This window comes from Mauremys mutica, chromosome 11, assembly GCF_020497125.1.
Source record: "Mauremys mutica isolate MM-2020 ecotype Southern chromosome 11, ASM2049712v1, whole genome shotgun sequence".
In the NCBI taxonomy this organism is placed as follows: Eukaryota; Metazoa; Chordata; order Testudines; family Geoemydidae; genus Mauremys; species Mauremys mutica.
In genome coordinates, this window is record NC_059082.1 from 37,117,928 (window position 1) to 37,132,024 (window position 14,097).

The 14,097-nt window shown below is 47.9% G+C and overlaps 1 protein-coding gene across 2 annotated transcripts in view; it reads right to left on the reverse strand.

Moving 5' to 3' along the window:
- The window catches only part of LINGO1 (leucine rich repeat and Ig domain containing 1), a 481,986-nt gene that overhangs the window by 292,853 nt on the left and 175,036 nt on the right, over positions 1 to 14,097 (reverse strand). For both annotated transcript variants that reach the window (XM_044980007.1, XM_044980006.1), the window contains exon 3: positions 7,601 to 7,643. The gene's annotated coding sequence lies outside the window, so the exon portion shown is untranslated. The remainder of the gene's footprint in view (positions 1 to 7,600; positions 7,644 to 14,097) is intronic.

Genomic DNA, 14,097 nt, shown 5'->3' on the forward strand with positions numbered 1-14,097 from the left:
AAGTCCCCATCAGGTTCACCTGTGGTAGCAAGATTAGTGGGAAAGACACACTGAGCTACAGTAGTAGTCTCTTGATCAACCACAAGGATGCTGGAGTCCTAATTTCTTTCCAATGTCTAGAGTGAGAGAAGTTCTGGAGAGGCCTTTGCCCAGTCAGTAGATGTGGAAGATCGAAATAGGCAGAAGGATGGCAGGAGATGTTGCACCATGGCTCTTTTATTCAGTAACTTTACTGCAAGACATCACATGAGATGCCATCTCTGAGACACCCATCTGCATGGTTTCCTTTCCTTTCATAGTCCTGAGCTAGCCTCACTCTTGTCTTCTTAACATCTCCCTTCCCTCTTTCTTCATAGCAGCTTCTCTCTCCAGTGTTCCCATTCATAGGTTCCAAGGCCAGAAGGGGCCATTGCAATCATCTAGTCTGACCACCTGTATAGCACAGGCCAGAGAACTTATCCAAAATAATTCCTAGAACAGATCTCTCAGAAAAAACGTCCCATCTTGATTTAAAAATTGTCAGTGACGGAGAATCCACCACAGCCTTTGGTAAGTTGTTCCAGTGGCTAATTATGCTCATTGTTAAAAATGTATGGTTTATTTCTGGTCTGAATTTGTCTAGCTTCAATTTCCAGCCATTGGGTTGTGTTGTACCTTTCTCTGCTAGATTGAAGAGTCCATTTTTAAATATTGTGTCTGACGAAGTGGGTATTCACCCACGAAAGCTTATGCTCCAATACTTCTGTTAGTCTATAAGGTGCCACAGGACTCCTTGTCCCATTATTAAATATTTGTTCCCCATGTAGGTTCTTATAGACTGTAATCAAGTTACCCCTTAACCTTCTCTTTGTTAAGCTAAATAGATTGAGCTCCTTGAGTCTGTCACTATAAGGCAAGTTTTCCAATCCTTTAATCATTCTCATGGCTCTTCTCTGAACCTACTTCAATTTATCAACATCCCTCTTGAATGGACAAGACACCAGAACTGGACACAGTATTCCAGCAGCTGTCACACCAGTGCCAAGTACAGATGTAAAATATCCTCTCTATTCCTACTTGAGATTCCCACGTTTATGTATTGTGACAAAGTTCCTCCTCTATCTTGGTGGGTCCTGCGCTTATTGGCAGATTTGTTCACCTCAGAGATTCACCATGTGGGTCAGGGAACAGCCCAGAGACCTTCCCCTCTGGTAGAAGCCACAGTCCAGGTCAATTCCTCCTATGTCTGATCAGGAGTTGGGAGGTTTGGGGCCCGCCCTCTACTCCGGGTTCCAGCCCAGGGCCTTGTGGACTGCAGCTGTCTAGAGTGCCTCCTGGAACAGCTGCGCGACAGCTACAACTCCCTGGGCTACTTCCCGATGGCCTCCTCCCAACACCTTCTTTATCCTCACCGCAGGACCTTTCTTCTGGTGTCTGATAATGCTTGTACTCTTCAATCCTCCAGCAATACGCCTTCCCGCTCCCAGCTCCTAGTGCCTCTTGCTCCCAGCTCCTCACATGCACGCTACAAACTGAAGTGAGGTCCTTTTTAAACTCAGGTGCCCTGATTAGCCAGCCTGTCCTAATTGATTCTAGCAGTTTCTTCTCAATTGGCTCCAGGTGTCCTAATTAGCCTGCCTGACTTAATCGGTTCCAGCAAGTTCCTGCTTGTTCTGGAACCGCCCCTGTTACCTTTCCCAGGGAAAAGGGATCTACTTAATCTGGGACTAATATAGCTGCCTTCTAACACTCTCCTGTATCCATCTGGCCTGACCCTGTCACAGTATCCATGGATTGCATTAGCCATTTCGACACAGTCTTATAATGGGAGCTCATATCCATCTGAGTATCCACCATGATCCTCAAATCTTTATCAGAGTTCCCTCTTCCTGCAAGTATGGCCTGCATTCTTTGTTTCTAGATGTAGAGATTTACATTTAGCCATATTAGAATGCATATTGTTTGCTTGTGCTCAGTTTACCAAGCAATCCAGATTGCTCTGTGTCAGTGACCTGCCCTCTTCATTATTAGCCACTCACACATATCTGTAGGCTTTATCAGTGATGATGTTATGTTTTCTTCCAGGTCATTAATGAAAATGTTAAATAGCGTAGGGTCAAGAACCAATCCCTGCAGGGCCCCACAGACACACACCCATTTGATCCTGATTCCTCATTTACAATTACATTTGGAGACCTATCGGTTAGCCAGATTTTAATCCATTTAATGTGTGCCAGCATCCCCAACTAACAGGAGGATGAAAAATAAAATAGCCCCAACCCTTCATTTTATCTGCCTCTACCTGTGCCTTTGGTGTTTAACTTCCACTCATCCACTTCTGAATTTGGTCCTCTGTGTTGTGTGGTCTGTAGGACATACATCCATGCTTTGTCCTGAGGTGTAAATAAGGGTGGGCCTTCCCTCCCCAATCTCATCATGAGCATGCCATCTGCTGAACATGAACTGGCTAGTACCCGCAAGGCAGCCAGCCTCCTAAATGAATTCGATCAGAGGGAGGTGAGAAAGTTCCCACTGAAACACCAAGTCACGTCGGGGACAGTAAATTGGATTGAATGCGGCGATGTGCCGTGGCTGCCAATGTCGAGAGCAAGCTGTAAATATGTTTTGAGCTTCTTGATTGTTTCAGTGTGATGAAAGAACATCATTTTCCGGGTCTGCTCACACTCATTCCAAAAGGGGTGGGACTGTGCTGCAAGGGAGCGAATGGGCGTGGGGAAGACACTCCAAACTAACCTCACTGGAGCCTTCAGAACACTACGGTCGACTCTCAGAGGAGGAGGAGACATCATTGCATTGTCAGCATCTCATTCAGATGCGCTCTGGGATCATGACTATTTTAAAATCTGGATACAGTCAGAACTAAAATAGACATAACGTCGCCATGTGGGATCAGAAACAGCTACGCACCCAGGTATCATAGACGTCTTCAGATATAGAGGGCCCAATTCAAACCTCAGTTATGCAAGAGCAGATCTGGGGTAACTAGTGAAGTCGGTGGGTTTACTCCAGATTTACCCAGAGAGCTGAATCTGGGCCACGGCCTTATTTTGATGGTTACGGTGTCAACGGGATCTTGTTAACAAAAGGTAATGTTCTCGCCACATGATCTTCTTTTCAATACTCTTGCCCCTGCCCCTTTCCAGGCTAAACATTTTAGGCTGTGCACTAGGTTTAAAGATGTTGTATTCAGCTTCACAGCAGAAACAACCTGTTCACAAAGAAAAAGGAAAAAGGCCTCCCTTGAAACAGACAGAGATATTAGACAGCATACCCTGCTAAACCCCAAAAAGGAATTCTAAAGAAATATTTTCTTTAAGCTCAGTTCCCTTCTCCCATCATTAGGTGCCTTTTCTTCACCAGCCAATGGCATCTTATTTAGTAGTTTGCTGGTCTGATGTCACTGTATAAACATTATTTTCCTTGAAAAGAGTGCTAATAATGTCCCATAGGGAAAGACACAGGTATCAGTCTGTACCAAGTTCCTCTTCTATGCAGGGGGAAGCTAAGGCAACAGAGCTAACCTACTGAAGCTGTTTTAGCAAGCAGCTTATCAGCCACAGGATTTATCCTGGTCAAGAACAACTCGATTGAGGTCAACGGGACTAGGAGTTGCAGGTGCTCAGCAACTATGGAAGAGACAGGACATTTATTTAGGTACCTTGATTTGGACACACACCTGCTGAAAATGGGGTCTTAAGGGAGCTAGCCAAGGACACAGTGAGTCAGTGGCAAGGCCAGGAAGAGAACCCAGGAGTCCTGATTCTCAGTCCCCTGCCTTACCCACTCTTTCATTAGGCAGTACTTTGCGATATATATTTTTAAGGGATGACAATCAAAGAGCAACAAGCTGGGCACTTTAGCTAACAAACCTATCATCTGCCTCTAACAGGCTTTCCGAATAAAGCAGACTCAGTGGCAGATTAAAACTGGATCCTCTTAAACACAGAGATCCAAGGCCCTACCGCAGCAGGGGGCTCTCGCATGCAGAGGATGGTGCCAACAGCCTCTAGCTGAGCCAGTTCCAGCTGCTGACTGCAGAATCTCCCCCGCTCCCCCCTGCCCAGCCTGGAGCCCTCCTCTCTCACTCTGGATGGATCCCTCCATCTTCAGCCCAGCCAGACCGCAGGCCCTGCCACTCTTCGACACATTCCCCACCCCGCCTGTCTGCAACACAGCACAGCTTCTTCACCAGCTATCAGCATTTATGAAGCGTCGATAGCCAGGGCTGGATTAACCCATCACTGGGCCCTAGGGAAACACACAGTTTGGGGGAGGAGGGGCCCTCTTCTCCCCTTGGCTCTGTTGGGAATGGCAAAGTGAATCTCAGGTGTGTGAGGACTAGCTCCCCTTCCTCATCCACGGGGGCATATTCACTCACTGGAGTGGGTGGCATTGTGACCTGGCACGCCTGGGGTTGCAATGCTGCTCAAATCTGGCCCAGCTGTCATGAGTGGGCAGAGACTGAGTCATGACGCAGGGGCAGCCGGACCAGATCTGAGTGGCACTGTGGCCCCGTGCGCCACGTCGCAACACTACTCATGCAGAGGAGTGAAGTTCTTTCTGTTTGTGCATCGGTTAAAGAAAATGCAAAGTTTGGGGCCCTCCCCCACGAATTTGGGCCCCAGGCATGTGCCTACTTTGCCTGTGCTAATCCAGCCCCGCTGACAGCTGGTTTGCTGCTGCAGAAGTCTGTCCTGACATACTTACAGGCCAGCTAAACTGGGAGATGGTGTTTCTTTGTTGCTTCTGTCTGCTGAGCTCACAGCACACGCCAAGGGCTCCTTGTATCCTTCCATCCCCCCACAAGCTCCCTGTGTGCCACTCCTGCCCACCCCCCTCTATTAAAAGAACTCCCTGCAACCCCCATAGCCTTCATCATGCCAGGGTCTCTGTGTTTCTCCCATTCCCTCCCCTTGCCAGAGTCTCCCCATTCCCCCACATACGGTGGGGCTCTGCATACCCCCCTTCCCATACTAGGGTCCCCCCACAAGGAACTCTGTGTGTCCAATTTTCCCATCCTCCCATATCAGTTCCCCTCTATGCTAGGGGCTGTACACGCTACCCCATGCTCCCCCCACCCCTATAATTATTATTTTTTTTGTCTGGGAGATGAATCATTCAAGGTGTTAATGTGTTAACCTTTACTAGGAGGGTGGGCAGAGATGATCTAGGGATTTGGTTATGCAGGAAAGCATTCATGGGTGGCATCAGCCAGTTGTTTGATCTATAGATAATTGCACCGGTGCTTGAAGCTGAGGCAGTGCTAAGCAGCTGGAAGGACTCCATGTGTCTCCTGTTTTCCCCCTTTCAGTTTTCTGATTTCCCCTCAAATCTATAGGATTCTGGCCGCTGATGCCTAGAAAATTCCCTGATAATTTGAAATGGATCCGAGGTGCTGTTCAAAAGTTATTGCATTAGAGACAGAGCAATGCCATCTAGCTGAGTGTAAGGCCCTCACCAGCTCAGCCAGTCAAAGGTGGGCGACAGTAGTTTTACTGGAGTGGTTTAGCCTTTGCGGGCTTCACACCATAATACTGATGGGGCACACTGGCAGATGAGCCAGCATAGCAGGGCAGAGACAACAAGAGGATCTGCAAGGAGGCCACTTAATCCATGCAAAGCAGTAGACCAGGAAAGCCCTGCCACCCCTTCCCATGTTGAGCGATAGGACACAGAATGGAGTGAGACTGGAAGGGAAGAGGTAGCTTGAAGTGAGGAGTGTGAGATATTGGGGTGCTGGAATGTTTTGGTTGATGTGGGCCCCACTTTGTCCGAATTCAGCCCAGCAGAGATCACCTTTAGTCAGTGTTTACATATAAACACTACTGCAGGACCATCAGGTAAGATACAGTGTGAATACGCACTCAGTCTTCTAGGATTCCTTTCAGTGTTGAATAGAGGTTTGGGAAATATTACATATGGACAGGCCAGTGGCCCATCTACTCTAGTTGTCAGCTACATGATCACAGGCAAGAAATTTCCCACAAATATTCCTCTGAATTTCCTAAACGTATTCACTTTGCTCACATGCAAACCATAACTTTCAGAACAGGGGGTGACTTTGACATGCACCCTCTCACATAGAGGCCCCACATCAGAAGTGTACATCTTTCCTGTTGCTAGTTTTCAAAGCACAGAAATGTGCTTTAATAGCACTTTCCCTCATCTTTTCCTTTCTCTACAAGGAGGTCATTCCCATATGTAAACATCTTCTTTTTGCTCTGCGCTATCATTAGGTTTAGTTACTCTGCAAAGTAAATAACTCTCCATGTTAGCCAGAACTCCTCATTACAGTCTATGCTATTAATAAAACCAATGTTGATACTTAAAATATACTATAAGAACTTCTGTGGATTAAAAATGTACCTAGATTTCATTTGCCTGCCTTCCAGTAGTTTCTAAATATCAACTAACTTTGGACATTTGGTATTAGAAACTCTGCCATTCATAGAAATTGCAGCATTTCCCACAACATTTCTGTGTTTTTAAAAAACTCAGATGCTTTTCCTTTTTTTAATAAAGTGATTTTTCATTTTGAAAGTTGAGCCAAGTCCCTCTCTGGCTGAAATCGACAAGTCCTACAATTGATAGGAAAGTGGCCAGGTTTAATACACTTCATGTGTAATTTGCTACTGCACTTTGTATAACAAATGGAAAACAAATATAGGGACTAGGTAGCTGTGGAACAGCATCTGTAAGGGAAGGTTTGAAATAAGCTGTCTCTGGAAAGGTTACAGATGACAACATCAACTCGTCCAACATAGGTAAAGCCGGGCTCCTGCTTCTTTGACTTTTCACATTTTCTTACAGACCCAAAATGCTGTGTTTGTTTTTTATCTAAACCTTGCTCCTTTGCAAGGTCCTGAGGGGAACTGCTGCTCTACGCCTACATAACACTTTGCCTTCTGATCTTTGAAAAGGTCCTCCCAAGCCTAGCCCTTAGGGACATCCTCACTGCTACGATGATTTAGAGGCATCCCGGCTTTTATTTAAATCATTGTGTCAATTACTGAATTGAAGTTTCCAGTTTCCATCCATCAAAATGTATCTAGGCAGAACGGAAGATGCCCGCACAGTTTCCCTTTGAAGATTACACAGACATGCAATAATAGTGGTAACAGCCCAGTTTTCCATGGCACAGAAATTGTTGCACCTACATGGGTGCACACTTCTGTGCTCGTTTTAAATGCCACGGGAGAGGAATCCTTGGCACAGGTGTGAGTCAAGAGCAGCCTTCACAAAGTCAGTAGCCGTACTGGCACAGAACTCCTGCACATAAGGGGAAGATCAGACCCTCAATATTTTTCTATATTGCTTCAAAAATCCTAGAACTAACAGTTGTCAATTTCTGAACCCGACCGTTGAGATACAATGACTCAGAGTGAATATCCCATCAATAGCCTATGATCACTGGGGCTGTGTTGTTCCAAACAGTACACTTATTGGGCCTCATCCTGAACTCAGTGCACTGGTGTGAATCTGTTCACTAGTGTTACTCCAGTGTAGGAAAGTGAACAAACACACAGAGCAGTGCTGAATAACAAACAGATGCTTCAACACTAGCTGGTAATTGGACCAAAGGAAACCACACAGCACTTACCAGTGAAGAAATCCTGCCAGGACCTTCTGCTGCAGCTAAAGACCTGCAAAAGAGCAGAAATGAGGTTCAGCAGGCAGATCATTCACAGCAAGATGCATTGGAGGGCTAGGGGTTTATAGTGGATCACAAATTGGATAAGAGTCAACACCGTGATGCAGTTGCAAAAAAAGCTAACATGGTTCTGGGGTGTATTAACAGGAGTGTCATATATAAGATACAGGTAGCTATCCCACTCAACTTGGCACCTTTGGGGCCTCAGCTGCACTATGGTGTCCACTTTTGGGCACCACACTTTAAGAAAGATGGACAATTTGGAGAGAGTCCAGAGGAGAGCAACTAAAATGGTAAAAAAAGGTTTAGAAAACTTGGCCTATGAGGAAAGGTTGAAAAACTGGGCATGTTTAGTCTTGAGAAAAGACAAGTGAAGGGAGAGCTGAGAACAGTCTTCCAACACACTAAAGGGTGTTATAAAGTGAATGATGATTGATTGTGCTCCACATCCACTAAACGTAGGACAAGTAATGGGCTTAATCTGCAGCAAGGGAGATTTAGGTTAGATATTAGGAAAAACTTTCTAACTATCAGGGTAGCTAAGCCCTGGAATAGGCTTCCAAGGGAGGTTATGGAATCCCGTCATTGGAGGTTTTTAAGAACAGGTCGGACAAACACCTGTCAGGGATGGTCTAGGTCAGGGGTTGGCAATCTTTGGAACGTGGCCCATCAGGGTAATCTGCTGCTGGGATGCAAGACATTTTGTTTACATTGGCCATCCGCAGGCATAGTCCGCCGCAGCTCCCAGTGGCCGTGGTTTGCCACTGCCGGCCAATGGAAGCTGCGGGGGGCCGTGCCTGCGGACGGTCAACGTAAACAAAATGCCTTGCGACCCACCAATGGATTACTCTGATGGGCTGCGTGCCGAAGGTTGCCGACCCCTGGTCTAGGGTTACTTGGTCCTTCCTGCACACAGCGGACTGGACGTGATGACCTCTTGAGGTCCCTTCCAGCCCAACATTTCTATCCTTCTAAGGTTCAGAAATGGGTAGCACAGGATTATTGTTTCAATAATACTCCACCCTGATGGGTGGGGTGCATTTGCCCATAGTGCACTGTCACTGGTGGTGGGGTGACCCCACTTTGGATGGACTGTCAAAGTAGATCCCGGAGCTGGACAGCGTCATTGCCAGCTCGACTAGAACTATCTGCACAACTTCAGACCAAGATAGTATGCTAAAAGGAGAAGTGTAGCCACGGCAGCGCAATGGGCTAGTTGCCCCAAGTACAACTGTGTCTGAAACTGTAGGTATGCCCTCAGGTGGCTAGCCCATCCCACTGCTTGGGCTACTGAGGCTATACTGCTATTTTTAGCACACTAGCTCAAGCAGAGCTAGCACTGATGTGTCTACCGCAACTGGAAATGACACCGCCATACTCTGACTAACCATGAATTAGTTACACACACGCACCCTTAGCTCCTTGGACTAATTCTACTCCAAAAGGCAAATACAGTCATTCAAGATGGCTGGAGCGAACGAGCACTGTCATTTAATTGCTAAGTACGTACTCTGCAAAGACACTGGGATCTCTTATGATAAGCAATAGATTTTTACGGAGTTTTACAGAATTTCTATGCATGTCTTAAATAATTAAAGCTGGTTAAGATCCCAGACATGGCAGAACGTGCTTAGTTTTAAATACCAATGGCTGTCTTTTCAGCCATGACTTCCCATTTTGCACACTTTTGTGAACCTAACCGAGGACTCTCAGAAATGGACAGGTCCCCATTTTGCATCCATCGTGGGTTTTCAGCCTGAGGGTTATAATCTTCATGGGGTGGAGAGTGGATACAAGCAGGTTCTATGGGGCCTTGACTACTTTCCTTTTATTTATGGCTAGACAAGAGGAGATCCTGATATCTTTTTCAATTTTACAGGTGGTCAGAGAGTGGGGGAGCCATTGGCATACACCAGTCAGACAACTGGGAGCCCCATTGTAGGATTTGCCTGCCTTTTTTTGTAGCCTGCAGGTGAGCAGAGTCAGAACCCAGCTAGACATGCAGCCGCAAAAACCCAAGCTTCACCCATTACTCACACAAAGAGTCCTATTGACTTCAACTGGGCTGCCTGTATGCATGTGGACTGCAGTAGTGGGTCCTACGTTTAGACGCAAGAACGTTGCTGAAAATAATTTCTTCCTTTGTTTACCTACCAGGGCACATGGCTCGGGATTCCGAGATGCCAGCCCCAGCCCACAATGAGTGGAAGACAGTGGGTGGCATTCGCTCATTGTTTCTCCTGTGACAGCTGATGAGTTGGCTAACATCTAGTGCAGTATTGGAAAGGTAACTCAGCCCACTCCCGTGTGATGCTTTAGGCCAGGGGTCAGCAACCTTTCAGCAGTGGTGTGCCGAGTCTTCATGTATACTCTCTAATTTAAGGCTTCGCGTGCCGGTAATACCTTTTAACATTTTTTAGAAGGTCTCTCTATAAGTCTATAATATATAACCAAACTACTGTTATATGTAAAGTAAACAAGGTTTTCAAAATGTTTCAGAAGCTTTATTTTAATTAAATTAAATTAAAATGCAGATCTTATCAGTTTAGTGTGATCCTTGCCCTGGCTTTTCCTTGCTGAGTTTTCCAGTGTCTGGTGGCACCTATTTGGATACTTTAAGCTGCAGACAGGCTTCTGAGTGATCAGTTGTTAACTGACTGGAACCCCAGATTGGCAGCTGAGGAGAGTGGAGCTGGCGGCTGGTAGGGCTGAGCAGGGCCGGAGGCCTGGACCCTGTCTGGCAGGGGGGCCTGCGCTGGAACTCCCACCAGAAGCAAGGTGAGTGGGGCTGCGGCGGGGACCCCGGCTGGCAAGGGGCCAGCAGCCAGAACCCCAGAACGGTGACGGGCTGAGTGGGTCGGCCCGCCGATCTCTGGGGTTTCGGCAGTGGGCTGAGCGTCTCCGCCCGCCCCCACTCTGGAGTTTCAGCCGCCGACTCCTGCCAGCCGCCGACTCCTTCACCCAGGCCGGCAGTGGGCACTGAGTGGGACCGGGGGCGGGACCCCGGTTGGCAAGGGGCCCGCAGCGGGAACCCCAGAGCGGTGGTCAGCCCACCCCGCTCTGGGGTTTCGGCTGCCAGCTCCTGCCAGCCAGGGTCTCAGTCCGCTGCCAGCCTGGGGTTCCTTCCCCCAGGCCAGCAGCGGGTGCTGAGTGGGACCCCAGCTGGCAAGGGGCCAGCAGCAGGAACCCCAGAGTGTCGGCGGGCTGAGAGGCTCAGCCTGCCCCACATGCCATCAAAAATCAGCTTGCGTGCCACCTTTGGCACACGTGCCGTAGGTTGCCAACCCCTGGGCAGTAGCAAGGTCTTTGGCTATTGCAGGAGAAATTCTGAACCCTGAACTCCAGCCACTGCAGGTAAAAAGCCTCCTAGGAGAGTGAAAATGATTTAGAAAATAAATAAATAAACCAGGGGTGTGTGTGTGCACGCGCGTGTGTAAGTAACAGCAGTACTGTGGCCTCCAAAACATTTCCCCTATATATCCACTGTTTTTTTTTTAATTTATAAGAAGAGCATCTCAGTTCTCTGAATAAAGAAGAAGACAGTGTATTTGTCATTTGCAATCTGGCACTACTTCAAAATGCTTGTGTTTTCTGCTGTTAGAAAAAACAAACCCATCTCTCCAATGTGGAGAAGTTTAGTTTGTTCTGAAGCTCAGAATATCAAAAAAAGTGTCACTGCAAGAACAATCAAAAGAGAGGCCCACAGGCTGAGCTATCATTTAAAGAACAGCTTTTGCTCCCTGCGTGCAAGACCCGCTTCCTAAACAGCCACCCGGTTATGCCTTCAGCCCTGTGGTAAGAAATGGTGCCTGGTACCCTGGAAGGTTCTGGAGATCAGGCCCAGAAGCCCCCAACATTCCTCAGCAGAGGATTGCATCATTAAGGGGTGTCCTGGCGGTTCTGTATGGAAAAGCATCTAAGGGATGCTGATCAGAGAGCAAACCAGTCCTGCCTTTGAGCATCACGTGAGGATACATGTTGTTTTGGTCACGTGTGGTGCCAGTTAACTGTGCTGCGAGAAAGAGCCACCCTCTCAGCTGGGTACTGGCATGCATGGGGCAGTGTAACTAATGATTGCCTTTCTTTTGAGTACTGCACTTTTCCAAATTCTGGGAATCTGCTGCCATTGTATGGGACAGCCATGGCAGCAAATTCTTACAGAGACACACTGAGCTCCCTCAGGGACAATGCTTTTTTCCTCTCTTGTTCTGTTGCTTTCTCCATATTTCTCCTACTGTTGTAGCACTATGGCTAGCTTGGGCTGGTGTGACAGAGTAGGCCAGCCACTGGCCTTTTTACCACTAATTCATTGAAACTGGGTCACCACCTGCAGAGGTCCCCCTTGTGACATGGGGTGGCCCTGCCTCAGTTTCCCCTCAGCAGAGTTTTTCTGACTCTGCCAGGGATTCACAGGGCGTAGGCCTCTGGCTTGGTCACTCTCAGAGTTCAATCCCCCTTCAGGGTACGCCCGCCCAAAACACATGCCACCTTCAAAAGGACCTTTCAAACCTCTCATTCCTTCCTCCTCGCACACTCCTGGGCTACCTGTTCTATTTCCTCCCATTCCAGTTTCCTGAAGAGGGTAGGCTCATAGTGCAGCGCATACATGTGGTGACGACCACTGGCTTTGCAACCAGAGGTGTGGTTGGGAAGCATCAGCTCAATACAATAAATCAGGATCTCAAAGCACTCTACACATACAGATTGACTGAGCCCCGCCATCTCCTACAAGATGGAAACAGAGAAGCTTCTCTGTTTCACAATGAAGGGAACTGAGGTGGAAATGGGGAGTCATTTCTCCAAGATCACTCAGAGTCAGAAACCAGGCTCTCTAGAGCATCCGAGTAGCACCGACCCACAGCCACAGCTCCTGAGCCACGAATCTGACAGCCAGGTACCCAGCAAGACAGCCTTAACAAGCCCCAAGAAAGGAAAAACTGCCACCAACTCTCTGCTTTAGTCTCCTTCTCCCTTCCCCCACCACTTTTGCCTGAATTAGTTAATACTGCTGGGAATTAAACAGCATCTAAAGGAGACCGGGCAGCTGTGCGGCCTCTCTGTGATCCTGCAAACCTGCCATGCTTTCCCCACAGTCCTGCCCCAGCCTGCTCGGCATGCTGCCAGGCAGAGCGAGCAGCAGAGGGAGAGCGCCCAGCACCGGTTCTCCTGCCAGGTGGCGGTGTGATCACATTAGCAAAAGGAAATTGGGCCTTTTCTCACCCGCCGCCCCTCCCTGCCTTTTGCAAACACTGGGAGCTGTAAGATTTGGTAAGATTGATCTCAGACCAAAACGGAGGAGATAAACTCAATATAATTAACTCAGCTTTCCCTCTCACCAGGCGAGGAGCTTTTAAAAAATTAAAAGAGGAAAAAATAGCTTTTCATAGCCCTTCTAGTTCTTTCCCCCCTCACTATGAAGTGAACCCGTTCACACACCGCATGCAGAGCTCTTTCTCCCTTCCCCTCTTTCTCTCGGGCTACCTTGATTAAACAGACATTAAACTTATCGGCTTCCAATGCAATTTTCAAAATGAGTCTCTGAGAGGCAGGGGATGCAGCCGCAAATCCCTGCCCCCACCCCATAGCCAATTCCCTCCTATATGCTCTCCTGATTTTGAAAAGTTGCCCAGCTGATCCAGATGTGTTTCCAGAGAGAGCATTTAGGGGAGCAGCTGCCAATGCTGCTTTTGTTAGCTGGTTATAAGCCCTGCAGCAGGAGACTGAGAAGCTGATTAATAGATTTGGTATTATGGGTAGAGGGAGGGTTTTGCAGAGGTACTGCACAAGGGACAATCTACAAATACACACAGAGCACCAAGGCGTGGCTGTGTGGAAGGTACAGCATGAAGATACCAAGGCAACTGATTACCTAGGGTGCTGGCCACCTATCCCTTCCTCTGGCCCATATGGCACTGCCTAGTTTGGAATGGAAACCCATGCTGTAGGTAAAGAACAGGGTTAGAAGATTCTGCACAATCCATGTCTACCCACATGCTGATATCTACCAAGTGAGTGTGCAGCATGGGGACAGAACAGGCTGCCTTCCCTCCAAAAGCAGGCCACCCAATGGGCCACCATGCAAGTGCTCGCTTGGCCACAGAGAGAACAAACATTCCGGGACATGGCACAAGCACACGAGGGCTGAGGGAATGATGATTGAAAACATGATCTCAGATAATTAAGTGCCTGATCTGACTCTGGACCAGGCTGGTAGAGGCCAAACAGTTACCTGCTGAAGTTCTGCAACTGCTGGAGACCAGGTGCCACCATCACAACTGGTTTCCTTTCCTTGCTGGCAATCCCGCTGGAGAACTAAGAGGGAGCAATGGAAGCTGGATTCCCCCTCACTCCTAGAGATAGCTGTACTCTGGGAAAGGGTTAAGACACACCAGTAGGGGGCAGTGTGGAAGACATTTCCACTGCTGGTATCTGTTATATGGATGGAG